The following is a 16,774-nucleotide window of genomic DNA, read 5'->3' on the forward strand; positions in this document are numbered from 1 at the left end:
TACTAAGCGTAATAATAACTACAAGTTAGCATAAAACAAACTTGTTTTAATAAAACCGTGCTAAACAGCTAATTTTTTAGCATTCTCAGAATTGGACGAAACTTCACCCAAACGTTGGTCTAGACCCAAGCATTTGTGTTGAAAATTTGCTAAGCGTAATAATAATCACAAGTTAGTTTAAAAGTGAAACAAACTTGTTTTAATAAAACCGTGCAAAAGAGCTAACTTTTGGACGTTCTCAGAATTCAACGAAACTTGATCCAATCGCAGGTCTAGACCCATTCATTTGTGTTGAAAATTTGCTAAGCGTAATAATAACTACAAGTTAGTATAAAAGGGAAACAAACTTGCTTTAATAAAACCGTGCAAAATAGCTAAATTTTGAACGTTCTCATAAATCGACGAAACTTGACCCAAACGTTGGTCTTGACCCAAGCATTTGTGTTGCAAATTTGCTAAGCGTAATAATAACTACAAGTTATTATAAAAATGAAACAAACTTGTTTTAATAAAACCGTGCAAAACAGCTAATTTTTGAGCATTCTCAGCATTGGACGAAACTTGACCCAAACGTAGGTCTAGACCCAAGAGTTTGTGTGTTAAATTTTCTAAACGTAATAATAACTACAAGTTACTATAAAAGGAAAACAAACTTGTTTTAATAAAACAATGCAAAACAGCTAACTTTTGAACGTTCTGAGAATTCAACGAAACTTGACCCAATCGCAGGTTTAGACCCATCCATTTGTGTTGTAAATTTGCTAAGCGTAATAATAACTACAAGTTAGTATAAAAGGGAAACAAACTTACTTTAATAAAACCGTGCAAAGTCGCTAAATTTTGAACGTTCTCAGAATTCGACGAAACTTGACCCAAACGTTGGTCTAGACCCATCCATTTGTGTTGTAAATTTGTTTAGCGTTATAATAACTACAAGTTAGTATAAAAGGGAAACAAAATTGTTTTAATAAAACCGTGCAAAAAAACTAAAATTTAAGCATTCTCAGAATTCGACGAAACTTGACCCAAACGTAGGTCTAGACATAAGAGTTTGTGTGTTAAATTTACTAAGCGTAATAATAACTACAAGTTAGTATAAAACAAACTTATTTTAAAACAAACTTGTTTTAATAAAACCGTGCAAAACAGCTAATTTTTTAGCATTCTCAGAATTGGACGAAACTTGACCCAAACGTTGGTCTAGACCCAAGCATTTGTGTTGAAAATTTGCTAAGCGTAATAATAATCACAAGTTAGTTTAAAAGTGAAACAAACTTGTTTTAATAAAACCGTGCAAAAGAGCTAACTTTTGGACGTTCTCAGAATTCAACGAAACTTGATCCAATCGCAGGTCTAGACCAATTCATTTGTGTTGTAATTTTGCTAAGCGTAATAATAATCACAAGTTAGTTTAAAAGTGAAACAAACTTGTTTTAATAAAACCGTGCAAAAAAGCTAACTTTTGGACGTTCTCAGAATTCAACGAAACTTGATCCAATCGTAGGTCTAGACCCATTCATTTGTGTTGTAAATTTACTAAGCGTAATAATAACTACAAGTTAGTATAAAAGGGAAACAAACTTGCTTTAATAAAATCGTGCAAAATAACTAAATTTTGAACGTTCTCATAAATCGACGAAACTTGACCCAAACGTTGGTCTTGACCCAAGCATTTTTGTTGCAAATTTGTTAAGCGTAATAATAACTACAAGTTAGTATAAAAGGGAAACAAACTTGTTTTAGTAAAACCGTGCAAAAAAGCTAATTTTTGAGCATCCTCAGCATTGGACGAAACTTGACCCAAACGTAGGTCTAGACCCAAGAGTTTGTGTGTTAAATTTTCTAAGCGTAATAATAACTACAAGTTACTATAAAAGGAAAACAAACTTGTTTTAATAAAACCGTGCAAAACAGCTAACTTTTGGACGTTCTCTGAATATAACGAAACTTGACCCAATCGCAGGACTAGACCCATCCATTTGTGTTGTAAATTTGCTAAGCGTAATAATAACTAGAAGTTAGTCTAAAAGCGAAACAAACTTGCTTTAATAAAACCGTGCAAAATAGCTAAATTTTGAACGTTCTCAGAATTCGACGAAACATGACCCAAAGGTTGGTCTAGACCCAAGCATTTGTGTTGTAAATTTGCTAAGCGTATAATAATTACAAGTTAGTTTAAAAGGGAAACAAACTTTGTTTAATAAAACCGTGCAAAACCGCTAAATTTTGAACGTTCTCAGAATTCTACGAAACTTGACCCAAACGTTGGTCTAGACCCAACCATTTGTGCTGTAAATTTGCTTAGCGTAATAATAACTACAAGGTAGTATAAAAGGGAAATAAACTTGTTTTTATAAAATCGTGCAAAACAGCAAAATTTTGAGCATTCTCAGAATTCGACGAAACTTGACCCAAACGTAGGTCTACACCCATGAGTTTGTGTGTTAAATTTTCTAAGCGTAATAATAACTACAAGTTAGTATAAAAGGGAAACAAACTTGTTTTAATAAAACCGATCAAAACAGCTAACTTTTGAACTTTCTCAGAATTCAACGAAACTTGACCCAATCGCAGGTCTAGACCCATCCATTTGTGTTGTAAATTGGCTAAGCGTAATAATAACTACAAGTTAGTATAAAAGCGAAACAAACTTGCTTTAATAAAACCGTGCAAAACAGCTAAATTTTGAACATTTTCAGAATTCGACGAAATTTGACCCAAACGTTGGTCTAAACCCAAGCATTTGTGCTGTAAATTTGCTAAGCTTAATAATAACTACAAGTTAGTATAAAAGGGAAACAAACTTGTTTTAACAAAACCGTGCAAAACAGCGAATTTTTGAGCATTCTACGAACTGGACGAAACTGGACCCAAACGTTGGTCTAGACGCAAGAGTTTGTGTGTTAAATTTTCTAAGCGTAATAATAACTACAAGTTACTATAAAAGGGAAACAAAGTTATTTTAATTAAACGTGCAAAACAGCTAACTTTTGGACGTTCTCAGAATTCAACGAAACTTTACCCAATCGCAGGTCTAGACCGATCCAGTTGTGTTGTAAATTTGCTAAACGTAATAACTAATAGAAGTTAGTATAAACGCGAAACAAACTTACTTTAATAAAACCGTGCAAATTAGCTAAATTTTGAACGTTCTTAGAATTCGATGGAACTTGACCCAAACGTAGGTCTTGACCCAAGAGTTTGTGTGTTAAATTTTCTAAGCGTAATAATAACTACAAGTTAGTATAAAAGGAAAACAAACTTGTTTTAATAAAACCGTGCAAAAGAGCTAAGTTTTGGACATTCTCAGAATTCAACGAAACTTGACCCAATGACAGATTTAGACCAATCCATTTGTGTTGTATATTTGCTAAGCGTAATAATAACTAGAAGTTAGTATAAAAGCGAAACAAGCTTGCTTTGATAAAACCGTGCAAAATAGCTAAATTTTTAACGTTCTCAGAATTCGACGAAACTTGACCCAAACATTGGTCTAGACCCAAGCATTTGTGTTGTAAATTTGCTAAGCGTAATAACAATTACAAGTTAGTTTAAAAGGGGAACAAACTTTGTTTAATAAAACCGTGCAAAACAGCTAAATTTTGAACGTTTTCAGGATTTGACGAAACTTGACCCAAACGTTGGTCTAGACCCAAGCATTTGTGTTGTAAATTTGCTAAACGTAATAATAACTACAAGTTAGTATAAAAAGGAAACAAACTTGTTTTAATAAAACCGTGCAGAATAGCTAATTTTTTAGCATTCTCAGAATTGGACGAAACTTGACCCAAACGTTGGTCTAGACCCAAGAGTTTGTGTGTTAAATTTTGTAAGCGTAATAATAACTACAAATTAGTATAAAAGGGAAACAAACTTGTTTTAATAAAACCGTGCAAAACAGCTAACTTTTGAATGTTCTGAGAATTCAACGAAACTTGACCCAATCGCAGGTTTAGACCCATCCATTTGTGTTGTAAATTTGCTAAGCGTAATAATAACTACAAGTTAGTATAAAAGGGAAACAAACTTGCTTTAATAAAACCGTGCAAAGTGGCTAAATTTTGAACATTCTCAGAATTCGACAAAACTTGATCCAAACGTTGGTCTAGACCCATCCATTTGTGTTGTAAATTTGTTTAGCGTAATAATAACTACAAGTTAGTATAAAAGGGAAATAAAATTGTTTTAATAAAACCGTGCAAAAAAACTAAAATTTGAGCATTTCTCAGAATTCGACGAAACTTGACCCAACGTAGATCTAGACATAAGAGTTTGTGTGTTAAATTTACTAAGCGTAATAATAACTACAAGTTAGCATAAAACAAACTTGTTTTAATAAAACCGTGCTAAACAGCTAATTTTTTAGCATTCTCAGAATTGGACGAAACTTCACCCAAACGTTGGTCTAGACCCAAGCATTTGTGTTGAAAATTTGCTAAGCGTAATAATAATCACAAGTTAGTTTAAAAGTGAAACAAACTTGTTTTAATAAAACCGTGCAAAAGAGCTAACTTTTGGACGTTCTCAGAATTCAATGAAACTTGATCCAATCGCAGGTCTAGACCCATTCATTTGTGTTGAAAATTTGCTAAGCGTAATAATAACTACAAGTTAGTATAAAAGGGAAACAAACTTGCTTTAATAAAACCGTGCAAAATAGCTAAATTTTGAACGTTCTCATAAATCGACGAAACTTGACCCAAACGTTGGTCTTGACCCAAGCATTTGTGTTGCAAATTTGCTAAGCGTAATAATAACTACAAGTTATTATAAAAATGAAACAAACTTGTTTTAATAAAACCGTGCAAAACAGCTAATTTTTGAGCATTCTCAGCATTGGACGAAACTTGACCCAAACGTAGGTCTAGACCCAAGAGTTTGTGTGTTAAATTTTCTAAACGTAATAATAACTACAAGTTACTATAAAAGGAAAACAAACTTGTTTTAATAAAACAATGCAAAACAGCTAACTTTTGAACGTTCTGAGAATTCAACGAAACTTGACCCAATCGCAGGTTTAGACCCATCCATTTGTGTTGTAAATTTGCTAAGCGTAATAATAACTACAAGTTAGTATAAAAGGGAAACAAACTTACTTTAATAAAACCGTGCAAAGTCGCTAAATTTTGAACGTTCTCAGAATTCGACGAAACTTGACCCAAACGTTGGTCTAGACCCATCCATTTGTGTTGTAAATTTGTTTAGCGTTATAATAACTACAAGTTAGTATAAAAGGGAAACAAAATTGTTTTAATAAAACCGTACAAAAAAACTAAAATTTAAGCATTCTCAGAATTCGACGAAACTTGACCCAAACGTAGGTCTAGACATAAGAGTTTGTGTGTTAAATTTACTAAGCGTAATAATAACTACAAGTTAGTATAAAACAAACTTATTTTAAAACAAACTTGTTTTAATAAAACCGTGCAAAACAGCTAATTTTTTAGCATTCTCAGAATTGGACGAAACTTGACCCAAACGTTGGTCTAGACCCAAGCATTTGTGTTGAAAATTTGCTAAGCGTAATAATAATCACAAGTTAGTTTAAAAGTGAAACAAACTTGTTTTAATAAAACCGTGCAAAAGAGCTAACTTTTGGACGTTCTCAGAATTCAACGAAACTTGATCCAATCGCAGGTCTAGACCCATTCATTTGTGTTGTAATTTTGCTAAGCGTAATAATAACTACAAGTTAGTATAAAAGGGAAACAAACTTGCTTTAATAAAACCGTGCAAAATAGCTAAATTTTGAACGTTCTCATAAATCGACGAAACTTGACCCAAACGTTGGTCTTGACCCAAGCATTTGTGTTGCAAATTTGCTAAGCGTAATAATAACTACAAGTTAGTATAAAAGGGAAACAAACTTGTTTTAATAAAACCATGAAAAACAGCTAATTTTTGAGCATTCTCAGCATTGGACGAAACTTGACCCAAACGTAGGTCTAGACCCAAGAGTTTGTGTGTTAAATTTTCTAAGCGTAATAATAACTACAAGTTACTATAAAAGCGAAACAAACTTGTTTTAATAAAACCGTGCAAAACAGCTAAATTTTGGACGTTCTCTGAATATAACGAAACTTGACCCAATCGCAGGACTAGACCCATCCATTTGTGTTGTAAATTTGCTAAGCGTAATAATAACTAGAAGTTAGTCTAAAAGCGAAACAAACTTGCTTTAATAAAACCGTGCAAAATAGCTAAATTTTGAACGTTCTCAAAATTCGACGAAACATGACCCAAAGGTTGGTCTAGACCCAAGCATTTGTGTTGTAAATTTGCTAAGCATATAATAATTACAAGTTAGTTTAAAAGGGAAACAAACTTTGTTTAATAAAACCTTGCAAAACCGCTAAATTTTGAACGTTCTCAGAATTCTACGAAACTTGACCCAAACGTTGGTCTAGACCCAACCATTTGTGCTGTAAATTTGCTTAGCGTAATAATAACTACAAGTTAGTTTAAAAGGGAAATAAACTTGTTTTTATAAAACCGTGCAAAACAGCTAAATTTTGAGCATTCTCAGAATTCGACGAAACTTGACCCAAACGTAGGTCTACACCCAAGAGTTTGTGTGTTAAATTTTCTAAGCGTAATAATAACTACAAGTTAGTATAAAAGGGAAACAAACTTGTTTTAATAAAACCGATCAAAACAGCTAACTTTTGAACTTTCTCAGAATTCAACGAAACTTGACCCAATCGCAGGTCTAGACCCATCCATTTGTGTTGTAAATTGGCTAAGCGTAATAATAACTACAAGTTAGTATAAAAGCGAAACAAACTTGCTTTAATAAAATCGTGCAAAACAGCTAAATTTTGAACATTTTCAGAATTCGACGAAATTTGACCCAAACGTTGGTCTAAACCCAAGCATTTGTGTTGTAAATTTGCTAAGCTTAATAATAACTACAAGTTAGTATAAAAGGGAAACAAACTTGTTTTAATAAAACCGTGCGAAACAGCTAATTTTTGAGCATTCTACGAACTGGACGAAACTTGACCCAAACGTTGGTCTAGACGCAAGAGTTTGTGTGTTAAATTTTCTAAGCGTAATAATAACTACAAGTTACTATAAAAGGGAAACAAAGTTATTTTAATAAAACGTGCAAAACAGCTAACTTTTGGACGTTCTCAGAATTCAACGAAACTTTACCCAATCGCAGGTCTAGACCGATCCAGTTGTGTTGTAAATTTGCTAAACGTAATAACTACTAGAAGTTAGTATAAACGCGAAACAAACTTGCTTTAATAAAACCGTGCAAAATAGCTAAATTTTGAACGTTCTTAGAATTCGATGGAACTTGACCCAAACGTAGGTCTTGACCCAAGAGTTTGTGTGTTAAATTTTCTAAGCGTAATAATAACTACAAGTTAGTATAAAAGGGAAACAAACTTGTTTTAATAAAACCGTGCAAAAGAGCTAAGTTTTGGACGTACTCAGAATTCAACGAAACTTGACCCAATGACAGGTTTAGACCAATCCATTTGTGTTGTATATTTGCTCAGCGTAATAATAACTAGAAGTTAGTATAAAAGCGAAACAAGCTTCCTTTGATAAAACCGTGCAAAATAGCTAAATTTTTAACGTTCTCAGAATTCGACGAAACTTGACCCAAACATTGGTCTAGACCCAAGCATTTGTGTTGTAAATTTGCTAAGCGTAATAACAATTACAAGTTAGTTTAAAAGGGGAACAAATTTTGTTTAATAAAACCGTGCAAAACTGTGACGTCCGTAGAATTTTGTATGTAATTGGGAGACTAATTGGTAATTATTAGAAATTTAGATGTAATTAGTAAATAAAATTATAGATTGAATTTGGGATATAATAAAACTTGAACGGATTAAATTGGAGTTCGTAATAATTTGAAAGCAAATTATATTAATTAGAAAATTAGAAAGGACGTAATGGGTATTTTGAGAAAAGTTTAATTAAATATATAAAATAATAATATTATATATATAAATAATATATTGTAGAATTGAGGGGAGAGAGAGAGTGTAGAATGAATGAGGCGGTGGGCCTCTCTTCCATATTAATATGCACACACACACATAATACAAACTCACACACACACATTCATACACACACAGCGACGCACACACACATTTCGGAAAAACAGAGGTACGAAAATTGTAATTTAATTTCTATTAATTTATATAATTATATTATTTATTTAGTCCGTTTATTAAATATTGATTATATTGAGCGGTGAACTATTTAATCGGAGTGTTTTATGATTTTGGCTATTTATATTAGTGTCAAATTAAATATCACAATTGCTATAAAAATGATATAGTTGGGTAATTAAAATATTAGATTTGTTAGATTTAATTATTCTTAAAGTTAATTTACACAATTCCATCGGAATGATTAACCAAATATGTAATTCTATGTATTGTTGCTTAATTAAATTGTATAGCAACGGTAAATTGACAGAAAATTCATAGAAATACTTCGGATGTTATATTTTAGAATTATTATGTTATTAATTAGGGAAAGGAGGTTTCAGTGGTAATATAATTTACGAATGTTATTAAAAATGATAGTTATAAATACATAAGGGGTTTGATTAAGTGAATTCTTATGAATTATTTGGTAAATTAAATATATTGATTATACGTATTATAATTTATTATAGGACGTGACGACAAGATAGAGAGTTGAGCAGTCCCTCGCGAATCGAAGTATTTTGGGGATTTACGGTAAGTATAGCTAATTGGATTTATATATATATGTGTGTGTGTAGTATTGTATATATTATATATATTGGTTTCTTGGATGCGAACGTGGATTTGGATTTATATTATTATACGTGGCTTTCATATATTGATTGTTTACATAATTAGTTGTGGATTATTTGAATATTGGTGAAATTGTTACTATGTGGTATGTAATGGTAATGTAGAGATATGCGGGATATGATTATGTGATAATCATATAATTGATTGTTGATGAAATCAAATTGGGAGTTGTTGTTGAGGAAGTGATTATTATAAAGAAAAGAATGTTGATCGTGAATTGAATTAAAAGATGATGCTTACCTAGTTGGAAACACAGTCAATGGTTTATGAAAATGTGATTGATATTGAGATATGAAAAATATGTGAATTAAGCTAGGTACCATGGCGCGTAGGGTACCGGGGTATTCCGGGGCAGCAGGGAATATCCTGTGCTTGTTAGCTACACACTGGGGTGGTGTGGGGGTACCATGTTTGTTGTGATGTCCTGTGCTATATTGCTACACAGCTGAAGTAAAAGAGTGTGGGGATATCACACAACGGGTATCCTGTGCTGTATATGATATGATGATGGCCGGCGAAACCATTGACTGATGTATACCAATTAGAGTAAGTGGGGCCCTTAACTAATAAATGATAATGTTGAATACTGTGTCATAGCTTGATTTATATTTGTGAATAGGTATTACTGCTTATATTTGTTGTTGCTATTGATAATGACTGTTAGTCGATGTGACTGCATGTACGTGAAATTGTTGACTGTATGTATATATAAATTGATCAGCTATACTTATTGAGTAGGCAGCTCATTCCTTGCCACGTACTTTTTAGGAGATAGGTCGCACTGACTAGCCACATTGACTTTGAGCGGTGCCGTCGTCTTTATTAGGTGGGTCAGCCGTGACTTCTGAAGCCAAAATTTTTGATTGTTGGGTTGTAAATATTCTGGTCTTTTATCGGGATTTATGTTTAAAGTTGTGGTATGATTTTCTTGAGGTTATGAACACGAGAACATGTAGTGAGGGTAAATATGAACTTTTGGGTGGTATCTAATACCTTTTGTGATATATAATATTATATTGATAAATTAGAATTTATTTTACTGGTTGAAAGAGAATTACTTATAGAATGAGTTCTGATTAAAGAAAGGATGAAATAGTGATAATTAGATGTAGCGAGTAGGGGGTGCTACAAAAACAGCTAAATTTTGAACGTTCTCAGGATTTGACGAAACTTGACCCAAACGTTGGTCTAGACCCAAGCATTTGTGTTGTAAATTTGCTAAACGTAATAATAACTACAAGTTAGTATAAAAAGGAAACAAACTTGTTTTAATAAAACCATGCAAAATAGCTAATTTTTTAGCATTCTCAGAATTGGACGAAACTTGACCCAAACGTTGGTCTAGACCCAAGAGTTTGTGTGTTAAATTTTGTAAGCGTAATAATAACTACAAATTAGTATAAAAGGGAAACAAACTTGTTTTAATAAAACCGTGCAAAACAGCTAACTTTTGAATGTTCTGAGAATTCAACGAAACTTGACCCAATCGCAGGTTTAGACCCATCCATTTGTGTTGTAAATTTTCTAAGCGTAATAATAACTACAAGTTAGTATAAAACGGAAACAAACTTGCTTTAATAAAACCGTGCAAAGTGGCTAAATTTTGAACATTCTCAGAATTCGACAAAACTTGACCCAAACGTTGGTCTAGACCCATCCATTTGTGTTGTAAATTTGTTTAGCGTAATAATAACTACAAGTTAGTATAAAAGGGAAATAAAATTGTTTTAATAAAACCGTGCAAAAAAACTAAAATTTGAGCATTCTCAGAATTCGACGAAACTTGATCCAACGTAGATCTAGACATAAGAGTTTGTGTGTTAAATTTACTAAGCGTAATAATAACTACAAGTTAGTATAAAACAAACTTGTTTTAATAAAACCGTGCAAAACTGCTAATTTTTGAGCATTCTCAGAATTGGACGAAACTTGACCCAAACGTTGGTCTACACCCAAGCATTTGTGTTGAAAATTTGCTAAGCGTAATAATAATCACAAGTTAGTTTAAAAGTGAAACAAACTTGTTTTAATAAAACCGTGCAAAAGAGCTAACTTTTGGACGTTCTCAGAATTCAACGAAACTTGATCCAATCGCAGGTCTAGACCCATTCATTTGTGTTGTAAATTTGCTAAGCGAAATGATAACTACAAGTTAGTATAAAAGGGAAACAAACTTGCTTTAATAAAACCGTGCAAAATAGCTAAATTTTGAACGTTCTCATAAATCGACGAAACTTGACCCAAACGTTGGTCTTGACCCAAGCATTTGTGTTGCAAATTTGCTAAGCGTAATAATAACTACAAGTTAGTATAAAAGGGAAACAAACTTGTTTTAATAAAACCATGAAAAACAGCTAATTTTTTAGCATTCTCAGCATTGGACGAAACTTGATCCAAACGTAGGTCTAGACCCAAGAGTTTGTGTGTTAAATTTTCTAAACGTAATAATAACTACAAGTTACTGTAAAAGGGAAACAAACTTGTTTTAATAAAACCATGCAAAACAGCTAACTTTTGAACGTTCTGAGAATTCAACGAAACTTGACCCAATCGCAGGTTTAGACCCATCCATTTGAGTTGTAAATTTGCTAAGCGTAATAATAACTACAAGTTAGTATAAAAGGGAAACAAACTTACTTTAATAAAACCGTGCAAAGTGGCTAAATTTTGAACGTTCTCAGAATTCGACGAAACTTGACCCAAATGTTGGTCTAGACCCATCCATTTGTGTTGTAAATTTGTTTAGCGTAATAATAACTACAAGTTAGTATAAAAGGGAAACAAAATTGTTTTAATAAAACCGTGCAAAAAAACTAAAATTTAAGCATTCTCAGAATTCGACGAAACTTGACCCAAACGTAGGTCTAGACATAAGAGTTTGTGTGTTAAATTTACTAAGCGTAATAATAACTACAAGTTAGTATAAAACAAACTTGTTTTAAAACAAACTTGTTTTAATAAAACCGTGCAAAACAGCTAATTTTTTAGCATTCTCAGAATTGGACGAAACTTGACCCAAACGTTGGTCTAGACCCAAGCATTTGTGTTGAAAATTTGCTAAGCGTAATAATAATCACAAGTTAGTTTAAAAGTGAAACAAACTTGTTTTAATAAAACCGTGCAAAAGAGCTAACTTTTGGACGTTCTCAGAATTCAACGAAACTTGATCCAATCGCAGGTCTAGACCCACTCATTTGTGTTGTAATTTTGCTAAGCGTAATAATAACTACAAGTTAGTATAAAAGGGAAACAAACTTGCTTTAATAAAACCGTGCAAAATAGCTAAATTTTGAACGTTCTCATAAATCGACGAAACTTGACCCAAACGTTGGTCTTGACCCAAGCATTTGTGTTGCAAATTTGCTAAGCGTAATAATAACTACAAGTTAGTATAAAAGGGAAACAAACTTGTTTTAATAAAACCATGAAAAACAGCTAATTTTTGAGCATTCTCAGCATTGGACGAAACTTGACCCAAACGTAGGTCTAGACCCAAGAGTTTGTGTGTTAAATTTTCTAAGCGTAATAATAACTACAAGTTACTATAAAAGCGAAACAAACTTGTTTTAATAAAACCGTGCAAAGCAGCTAACTTTTGGACGTTCTCTGAATATAACGAAACTTGACCCAGTCGCAGGACTAGACCAATCCATTTGTGTTGCAAATTTGCTAAGCGTAATAATAACTAGAAGTTAGTCTAAAAGCGAAACAAACTTGCTTTAATAAAACCGTGCAAAATAGCTAAATTTTGAACGTTCTCAGAATTCGACGAAACATGACCCAAACGTTGGTCTAGACCCAAGCATTTGTGTTGTAAATTTGCTAAGCGTATAATAATTACAAGTTAGTTTAAAAGGGAAACAAACTTTGTTTAATAAAACCGTGCAAAACCGCTAAATTTTGAACATTCTCAGAATTCTACGAAACATGACCCAAACGTTGGTCTAGACCCAACCATTTGTGCTGTAAATTTGCTTAGCGTAATAATAACTACAAGTTAGTATAAAAGGGAAACAAACTTGTTTTTATAAAACCGTGCAAACAGCTAAATTTTGAGCATTCTCAGAATTCGACGAAACTTGACCCAAACGTAGGTCTACACCCAAGAGTTTGTGTGTTAAATTTTCTAAGCGTAATAATAACTACAAGTTAGTATAAAAGGGAAACAAACTTGTTTTAATAAAACCGATCAAAACAGCTAACTTTTGAACTTTCTCAGAATTCAACGAAACTGGACCCAATCGCAGGTCTAGACCCATCCATTTGTGTTGTAAATTGGCTAAGCGTAATAATAACTACAAGTTAGTATAAAAGCGAAACAAACTTGCTTTAATAAAACCGTGCAAAACAGCTAAATTTTGAACATTTTCAGAATTCGACGAAATTTGACCCAAACGTTGGTCTAAACCCAAGCATTTGTGTTGTAAATTTGCTAAACTTAATAATAACTACAAGTTAGTATAAAAGGGAAACAAACTTGTTTTAATAAAACCGTGCAAAACAGCTAATTTTTTAGCATTCTACGAACTGGACGAAACTTGACCCAAACGTTGGTCTAGACGCAAGAGTTTGTGTGTTAAATTTTATAAGCGTAATAATAACTACAAGTTACTATAAAAGGGAAACAAAGTTATTTTAATAAAACCGTGCAAAACAGCTAACTTCTGGACGTTCTCAGAATTCAACGAAACTCTACCCAATCGCAGGTCTAGACCGATCCAGTTGTGTTGTAAATTTGCTAAGCGTAATAACTACTAGAAGTTAGTATAAACGCGAAATAAACTTGCTTTAATAAAACCGTGCAAAATAGCTAAATTTTGAACGTTCTTAGAATTCGATGGAACTTGACCCAAACGTAGATCTAGACCCAAGAGTTTGTGTGTTAAATTTTCTAAGCGTAATAATAACTACAAGTTAGTATAAAAGGGAAACAAACTTGTTTTAATAAAACCGTGCAAAAGAGCTAAGTTTTGGACGTTCTCAGAATTCAACAAAACTTGACCCAATCACATGTTTAGACCCATCCATTTGTGTTGTATATTTTCTAAGCGTAATAATAACTAGAAGTTAGTATAAAAGCGAAACAAGCTTGCTTTCATAAAACCGTGCAAAATAGCTAAAATTTTAACGTTCTCAGAATTCGACGAAACTTGACCCAAACATTGATCTAGACCCAAGCATTTGTGTTGTAAATTTGCTAAGCGTAATAACAATTACAAGTTAGTTTAAAAGGGGAACAAACTTTGTTTAATAAAACCGTGCAAAAAAGCTAAATTTTGAACGTTCTCAGGATTTGACGAAACTTGACCCAAACGTTGGTCTAGACCCAAGCATTTGTGTTGTAAATTTGCTGAACGTAATAATAACTACAAGTTAGTATAAAAAGGAAACAAACTTGTTTTAATAAAACCGTGCAAAACAGCTAATTTTTTAGCATTCTCAGCATTGGACGAAAGTTGACCCAAACGTAGGTCTAGACCCAAGAGTTTGTGTCTTAAATTTTCTAAGCGTAATAATAACTACAAGTTACTATAAAAGGAAAACAAACTTGTTTTAATAAAACCGTGCAAAACAGCTAACTTTTGGACGTTCTCTGAATATAACGAAACTTGACCCAATCGCAGGACTAGACCCATCCATTTGTGTTGTAAATTTGCTAAGCGTAATAATAACTAGAAGTTAGTCTAAAAGCGAAACAAACTTGCTTTAATAAAACCGTGCAAAATAGCTAAATTTTGAACGTTCTCAGAATTCGACGAAACATGACCCAAACGTTGGTCTAGACCCAAGCATTTGTGTTGTAAATTTGCTAAGCGTATAATAATTACAAGTTAGTTTAAAAGGGAAACAAACTTTGTTTAATAAAACCGTGCAAAACCGCTAAATTTTGAACGTTCTCAGAATTCTACGAAACTTGACCCAAACGTTGGTCTAGACCCAACCATTTGTGCTGTAAATTTGCTTAGCGTAATAATAACTACAAGTTAGTATAAAAGGGAAACAAACTTGTTTTTATAAAACCGTGCAAAACAGCTAAATTTTGAGCATTCTCAGAATTCGACGAAACTTGACCCAAACGTAGGTCTATACCCAAGAGTTTGTGTGTTAAATTTTCTAAGCGTAATAATAACTACAAGTTAGTATAAAAGGGAAACAAACTTGTTTTAATAAAACCGATCAAAGCAGCTAACTTTTGAACTTTCTCAGAATTCAACGAAACTGGACCCAATCGCAGGTCTAAACCCATCCATTTGTGTTGTAAATTGGCTAAGCGTAATAATAACTACTAGTTAGTATAAAAGCGAAACAAACTTGCTTTAATAAAACCGTGCAAAACAGCTAAATTTTGAACATTTTCAGAATTCGACGAAATTTGACCCAAACGTTGGTCTAAACCCAAGCATTTGTGTTGTAAATTTGCTAAACTTAATAATAACTACAAGTTAGTATAAAAGGGAAACAAACTTGTTTTAATAAAACCGTGCAAAACAGCTAATTTTTTAGCATTCTACGAACTGGACGAAACTTGACCCAAACGTTGGTCTAGACGCAAGAGTTTGTGTGTTAAATTTTATAAGCGTAATAATAACTACAAGTTACTATAAAAGGAAAACAAAGTTATTTTAATAAAACCGTGCAAAACAGCTAACTTCTGGACGTTCTCAGAATTCAACGAAACTCTACCCAATCGCAGGTCTAGACCGATCCAGTTGTGTTGTAAATTTGGTAAGCGTAATAACTACTAGAAGTTAGTATAAACGCGAAATAAACTTGCTTTAATAAAACCGTGCAAAATAGCTAAATTTTGAACGTTCTTAGAATTCGATGGAACTTGACCCAAACGTAGATCTAGACCCAAGAGTTTGTGTGATAAATTTTCTAAGCGTAATAATAACTACAAGTTAGTATAAAAGGGAAACAAACTTGTTTTAATAAAACCGTGCAAAAGAGCTAAGTTTTGGACGTTCTCAGAATTCAACGAAACTTGACCCAATCACATGTTTAGACCCATCCATTTGTGTTGTATATTTTCTAAGCGTAATAATAACTACAAGTTAGTATAAAAGCGAAACAAGCTTGCTTTCATAAAACCGTGCAAAATAGCTAAATTTTTAACGTTCTCAGAATTCGACGAAACTTGACCCAAACATTGGTCTAGACCCAAGCATTTGTGTTGTAAATTTGCTAAGCGTAATAACAATTACAAGTTAGTTTAAAAGGGGAACAAACTTTGTTTAATAAAACCGTGCAAAAAAGCTAAATTTTGAACGTTCTCAGGATTTGACGAAACTTGACCCAAACGTTGGTCTAGAGCCAAGCATTTGTGTTGTAAATTTGCTGAACGTAATAATAACTACAAGTTAGTATAAAAAGGAAACAAACTTGTTTTAATAAAACCGTGCAAAACAGCTAATTTTTTAGCATTCTCAGCATTGGACGAAAGTTGACCCAAACGTAGGTCTAGACCCAAGAGTTTGTGTCTTAAATTTTCTAAGCGTAATAATAACTACAAGTTACTATAAAAGGAAAACAAACTTGTTTTAATAAAACCGTGCAAAACAGCTAACTTTTGGACGTTCTCTGAATATAACGAAACTTGACCCAATCGCAGGACTAGACCCATCCATTTGTGTTGTAAATTTGCTAAGCGTAATAATAACTAGAAGTTAGTCTAAAAGCGAAACAAACTTGCTTTAATAAAACCGTGCAAAATAGCTAAATTTTGAACGTTCTCAGAATTCGACGAAACATGACCCAAACGTTGGTCTAGACCCAAGCATTTGTGTTGTAAATTTGCTAAGCGTATAATAATTACAAGTTAGTTTAAAAGGGAAACAAACTTTGTTTAATAAAACCGTGCAAAAAAACTAAAATTTTAGCATTCTCAGAATTCGACGAAACTTGACCCAACGTAGATCTAGACATAAGAGTTTGTGTGTTAAATTTACTAAGCGTAATAATAACTA

General features: G+C 32.7%; 1 long non-coding RNA gene across 1 annotated transcript; it reads left to right on the top strand.

The window, feature by feature from the left end:
* The first annotated feature begins 8,051 nt into the window (after window positions 1-8,051).
* Window positions 8,052-9,841, top strand: LOC148789148 (uncharacterized). Its single transcript, XR_016064119.1, has 3 exons — window positions 8,052-8,127; window positions 8,645-8,708; window positions 9,576-9,841. It is a non-coding gene; the product is annotated as an uncharacterized LOC148789148 (long non-coding RNA).
* Window positions 9,842-16,774: the final 6,933 nt, after the last annotated feature.

Source organism: Sesamum indicum, linkage group LG2, assembly GCF_026168435.1.
Source record: "Sesamum indicum cultivar Baizhima isolate 11 linkage group LG2, ASM2616843v1, whole genome shotgun sequence".
Taxonomy (NCBI): domain Eukaryota; kingdom Viridiplantae; phylum Streptophyta; class Magnoliopsida; order Lamiales; family Pedaliaceae; genus Sesamum; species Sesamum indicum.